Raw genomic sequence first — 6,109 nt, forward strand, 5'->3', positions numbered from 1 at the left:
CTCTCTCTCTCTGACATCTCTCTCTCTCTCTCTCTGACATCTCTCTCTCTCTCTCTCTGACATCTCTCTCTCTCTCTCTCTGACATCTCTCTCTCTCTCTGACATCTCTCTCTCTCTCTCTGACATCTCTCTCTCTCTCTGACCATCTCTCTCTCTCTCTCTCTCTGACGTCTCTCTCTCTGAATCTCTCTCTCTCTGACGTCTCTCTCTCTCTCTGACTTCTCTATTTCTCTCTGTCATTTTCTCTCTGACATCTCTCTCTCTGAATCTCTCTCTCTCTGACGTCTCTCTCTCTCTCTGACTTCTCTATTTCTCTCTGTCATTTTCTCTCTGACATCTCTCTTTCTGTTATTTTCTCTCGCTCTCTCTGACATCTCTCTCATTTAAGAAAATATGGAAAATGTGTACAACAATAAGACAACACGACACCAAGCTTCTATTGGCCCGATTCCTAGCCTGATCCGAGATATGTATCTGAAGACAAGTCAGCTAGCTTTAGCCAAGTTATCTAAAGCTAGTCAGATCTGGGACCAGGCTATCTGATTCCTTGTCTGTCTGTCTGTTGGCTAGTGTAGGGATGAATAATGTCAGTGTGGAGCTGAAACCTTAACGAAGCATGTTAAATCTGTCTCCACTGTCAGACCCTTTCTGTCTCTCTTCTCCTTAAGATGGTGAAACCTCTCCTGTTTTTACGTCCCCTTTTTATGACGTAATGGCCAAGCTCCTTTTTTCCAGCTCCAATCACTTCCTGTTGAAAGGTCAGATGGATGGCGTCCTATGGACTCTGTATCATCACTTTACACATGGTCTTCTACTCAACAGTTAGGTGAAACGTTGGTTCTGTAAAGGAAGAAGCGGTGTGGAGCTTCAACATCATGTGACACCAGTTTCATATCAGTTGGATAGTGGATTGGAATTTCACTTCATACAAAAAGACTGAATTATTGTGTATGGACATTTTTGTTTTTCAGAGGCACTTAACGCCGAGTACGCACACCCACCCACCCACCCACCCAGAGTGAGCTGAGCCCAGTGGGCAGCCTAGGGCAGGGTTTCCCAACCTCGGTCCCCCCCCCGGTGTAACTTTTGGGGTTTGTCCTAGTAATACACAGCTGATCAAATAACCAAAGCTTGATGATGAGTTGGTTATTTGAATCAGCTGTGTAGTTCTAGGGGAAACCCGAGCCTAGAGCAGCACAGGTCAGGTGTGTAGGACAGAGGTTTGGCCAGCAGGGGGGGGGGCACTGCCATGTGAATGCTTAGTCAGGCTGTGCTCGGATGCCTACAGTGTGGTTTAGTACCAGCCAGACAGCTAGCTCTGGCGTCCCCTGGGTTTTCCTAACACATCCACACAGCAGTCAGACATAGGGCAGGTGATGTACATCCAATACCGCTGACTTCCAAAGACAACAGGGACGGGTGACAAGGCGAGGACTCGCTGTCTTTCTCCCCGACCTCTCTCTCTCCCCCCTCCCTCTCTTTCTCACCCCATCCAGCCCCTGAAGAACTCGGCTCTCCACTAGCCGTTTATCAGCCTGTGTGGATCCACCCATCCCTTTAAGATAGGACCGGCGGTGTAGCCAACGTGTGGATTCAACCATCCCTTTAACAAGACAAAGGGATTCACCATTCCCTTTTAAGAACAAGGGTGGATTGTGTTTATTCTTCCATACTCTAGAGTGGCTTTGCGAAGGAGACGGTTTCTATGTGGATCCACCCATGGTTGTATTGACAAGTCATCGTTGTCTTTCTAAAGGAGTAGTCCCTACGATTAACTCTTAATGCCGTCGTCTCTCTCGTCGTATCAAGGGAATACCCTTGTAGTACCTCAGTAACAGATATTGAATGTACGTTCAAACCCTTTTCTTTTCCTGTACAGCTTTTCTAGTGACCTCTGCTATTCCTGGGAGGGTTGTGAAAATTGTAGCACTGACGACGATCAATAAAGACCCCACTAACTCAATGACCAAACTGGAGAGGATTCCCTTTCAATCTCTGTCTTCAAAACCAGTTACTTATCTCTCTCTGCGTTTTGATCTTTTCTACTTCATTTGTTTCTCTGTGGAAAACGAAGCACAATGCTTTCCCGTGATTTTTAATTGGACATCAGATTCCGTCTGACAAGTTTCTTCAACCTCCTGTTCTACAGAACGATGTAACTTGGAGGAAAGTTCAAAGCGTCAGCTTGATCTGTTAGTTTCCTTTTCTAGAATATAGAACTAGATGCCTTTCTATTTCCCCTAATGCTGCTCTGGCTATTGTGCATGTAAGGTATTTTTGGAGGGTAAATGCTATTGGCTTAAAGATTGTTATGTTGTTGTCCACCCTTTGCTCCCCAGTGCTTTACCCTTAACCCAAGTTGCCATTTTGTGGTGGTCAGTAACCAGTGATGTACAGTTTTTCCCCTACCCACCAGAGTCTGAGGACATGGGAGTGAGCCTGTGTCCAAACATTATAGGCTCCTGTCTCATGGGATTTTATATATATATATATATATAAATATCCCCAATAGTTTGAATTATGATCGTAAATTGTGATCTTACATTGTCGTTGATGATATTGATGACATATTTGGGTTGTTTTCAGTTCTGCACTCACTGTGTTGTTGAAACCATTCATTGTCTTTGTTTTGTTATCTATCTCTGTGTTCTACATGTTGTACTGAAACATTTCAAAAACAAACAAAAAAATCACTTTTGAAACGTTTTGTGAAATGTTTTTGTTGTTGTCCTAGCCACTCTGCCGTACGTAGCGTAGCCGTCCTATCCAGCCGGAAACCTCCGGGCCTTAACTCCCTATAAAGTAGCTGTAGCGTTACCATGGAAACACTTACTGCCTTAATCACAGTTGACCACAGTAGGTGAGGTAGGAGACACAGTCAGACGTCATACTAACAACTAACACTTTACAGTCTGTATTCAATCAATACTGGTGAAAGAGTTTTCCGGATTATTCAAAAGTAACTCTGAAAAAAGCACATTTGAATTGATATGCAGTTGTCTTTTAGTTTGAAACGGCAAATTATTTGTTGAGTACATCAATTAAAATATGCATTTTTTTCAGTGCAGAATAAAAAATATCTGACTTAACCATACAACCAGGTTAACCGTTTTGATTGAATATGCCCTACATGTAACCCAGCAGGTCATTGGCAGTGCTACAGACTGAAGGGAAGTCCACCTGATATTTCACTCTGGGGTGTGAGAATGTTCCCCCCTCTGAAAGGGTCTTTCATGGCCAGCCCCGATCCACAGCGAACACTGGTGTGGTCTGTTAGACATGCAGATGGACAGAATTGGTCACTTTAATCTCTCAGGGTTCAAATAGAAACACCCTCCTCCACTCTCTCTCTCTCTCCATCCGTTTCATGTTCCACCCTCCTCCACTCTCTCTCTCTCTCCATCCGTTTCATGTTCCACCCTCCTCCACTCTCTCTCTCCATCCGTTTCATGTTCCACCCTCCTCCACTCTCTCTCTCTCTCCATCCGTTTCATGTTCCACCCTCCTCCACTCTCTCTCTCTCTCCATCCGTTTCATGTTCCACCCTCCTCCACTCTCTCTCTCTCTCCATCCGTTTCATGTTCCACCCTCCTCCACTCTCTCTCTCTCTCCATCCGTTTCATGTTCCACCCTCCTCCACTCTCTCTCTCTCTCCATCCGTTTCGTGTTCCACACTCTCTCTCTCTCTCTCTCTCTCCATCCGTTTTGTGTTCCACTCTCCTGCACACTCTCTCTCTCTCTCTCTCTCTCTCTCTCTACATCCGTTTCGTGTTCCACCCTCCTGCACTCTCTCTCTCTCTCTCTCTCCATCCGTTTCGTGTTCCACCCTCCTGCACTCTCTCTCTCTCTCTCTTTCTCTCTCCATCCATTCTGTGTTCCACCCTCCTCCACTCTCTCTCTCCATCTGTTTTGTGTTCCACCCTCCTGCACTCTCTCTCTCTCTCTCTCTCTCCATCCGTTTCGTGTTCCACCCTCCTGCGCTCTCGTGTTCCTCCCTCTCTCCCTTTGTGCACTGTGAGTTCTGTGTTTGGTTTTACTGTCTGTTCTGTTCTTTGGCACTGACATCTAACCTTCATCTAATAATGTATGAATGAATGTTTTAAATGAGCTGTGTGTAATGGTGAAATTTGGGAAATGTATTTTTACAACATGTGAACATGATTCCTTTTTGGGGGGGGTCTTTCACTCACTCTTGTCGTGAATTAATTGATTTTCTTTCACCAGACTGCAAAATCCATTTAAAAAAAACTAGAAACTGTCTCCTGTAACTAGGCTCTTAAGCTTTATTTTATTTTGTTTTGTTTACTTTTTTATTAGAAACAATCATGTTTGTTTCCGATGGTAAACTCCACACCGTATTTTAATAAAATCCCAAAAATTAACCCTTTTCTTTCTCACGCTGCTTTCTTCTGTTGAAGGTAATGGTCTTTCTGTGTGTGTGTGAAACCTTTAGCTGATTTGATGGGCAGTTGCTCTTGCTTCATCTGAATAGTGAATTTAGCTACAGCCTGTGCAGTGTGTCCTCAAACTCTGAGAACAAGGAGAATCTTCTATCATATTGCCTGTATGGATATTACCCTCAGCCTTGAGCTTTACGAGATTCATTCAGTGTGTGTGTATACTTGTGAGAGTGCATAGTGCAAGGTTTGCAGTATAGCAGTGATAACCCAGGTGTGCTGCCTGCCTTCCTCCAGCCCTGGGGATAGGAGCAGGATTTACAAACCACTGGCCTCCCTAACGAACTGTTTACAACCTTTTGTCTCTGTCTTTATATGGGCACTGGAATGATGCAGTGCCAAGTGCTCCAGACCTCACGGCAGCTTTACGAGTAGGCAGGCCAGGTGGGGGTGCAGGCAGGCAGGCAGCGGAGAGGGGTACAGTCATAGCATCATGTGGCTGGGAATGCCAACTCCAAAATTGTTACCACATGTACCATCCGTAACCCCTGACGAGAGCGGTCTAAACCTCATGGTCCCATCGCTGGAGGGAGGCCCCCTTGGTGGTACTCCGTCTACTAGGATATCTCCCTAGGCTGAGCTAAGGCACCCTTAGGCGAAGGCTATCTTGGGTACACACGTGCATGGAAGCTACCTAGGATGCAATGCCACCTTTTGATTAATGTGAAACGTTTTATGAGTAGCCCTTTTAATATGTTCTCCCTATGCCCTTAGACCAAAACGTCATCTCTCTACCAGATAAACAACACGGTAGGCTTGTAACTAGCTGGGAGAGGAGTGGGAGGTGGACAGGATGTTTGTTTTCCTCTTGACTTGTTAATTTTCCTCACAAGGAACTGCATTTTCCATAGGTCAGTATTTCCATAGGACAGTACACAGCAACTGTAATCCCTTCCTGGTAGCTGTTTTACATTACATCATATGGAGTGAAATATACAGCTTATTGCAGATTCTAGAAGGTATACTACCTTAACAGTTAGCTCGTTTTAAGGGCCTTTGGTGTTCACTTGTCATGAAAGTCAATTTTATGTGTGTTACAGTCATTGAGCTCTCTCTTCCTGGATAGTCACTGTTCGGGTGCCAGCGACCCTGCTTTCGTGAGAAGCATTCGTCAGGGGAAAGAACAGGTTGCATAATGATCTCTCTTCTGACGGAGGCCCGGGGAGAAAACAGCTTTTTAACAGGTTGATTCACTGGCCCCTGTGCCCACCGTTTCCCACTCTGAGCTAGTTTGTTTGCCCTCATCCGTCCTCTAGCCCCAGCCCTGTTGCTGCACTCCCCTGCCAGGCCCCACAATGGCCCTGGACCAGGATATTTATCTGCCACTAGTGTGTGTGTGTTAGGGGTTGGGGGGATACTGATCCTCAGAGACGTCAATACAACCTTGGAACACATCGGTGGACCTGTAAAAAAATGTACTTTAGGGAAGTTGGTTAGTGCCTGTCATGGTGGGTCGGGGTCATATGATGGAAAATGGGGTATTTTGTTTTGGGGTGGTCGCTGAAGACCAGACTACATCCTGCTGGCTAGAAACGTCTTGTTTACTAACTAGCTTTACTTGTAAAAAGCTTTAGGTAGGTTAGAGTAATAAAAACTGTTGGGATCCACTGGTCAAGTGTAGGGCCAGGAGCCCAAGAGAGAAGCTCCAGGGC

Source organism: Salmo salar, chromosome ssa09 (genome assembly GCF_905237065.1).
Source record: "Salmo salar chromosome ssa09, Ssal_v3.1, whole genome shotgun sequence".
Taxonomy (NCBI): domain Eukaryota; kingdom Metazoa; phylum Chordata; class Actinopteri; order Salmoniformes; family Salmonidae; genus Salmo; species Salmo salar.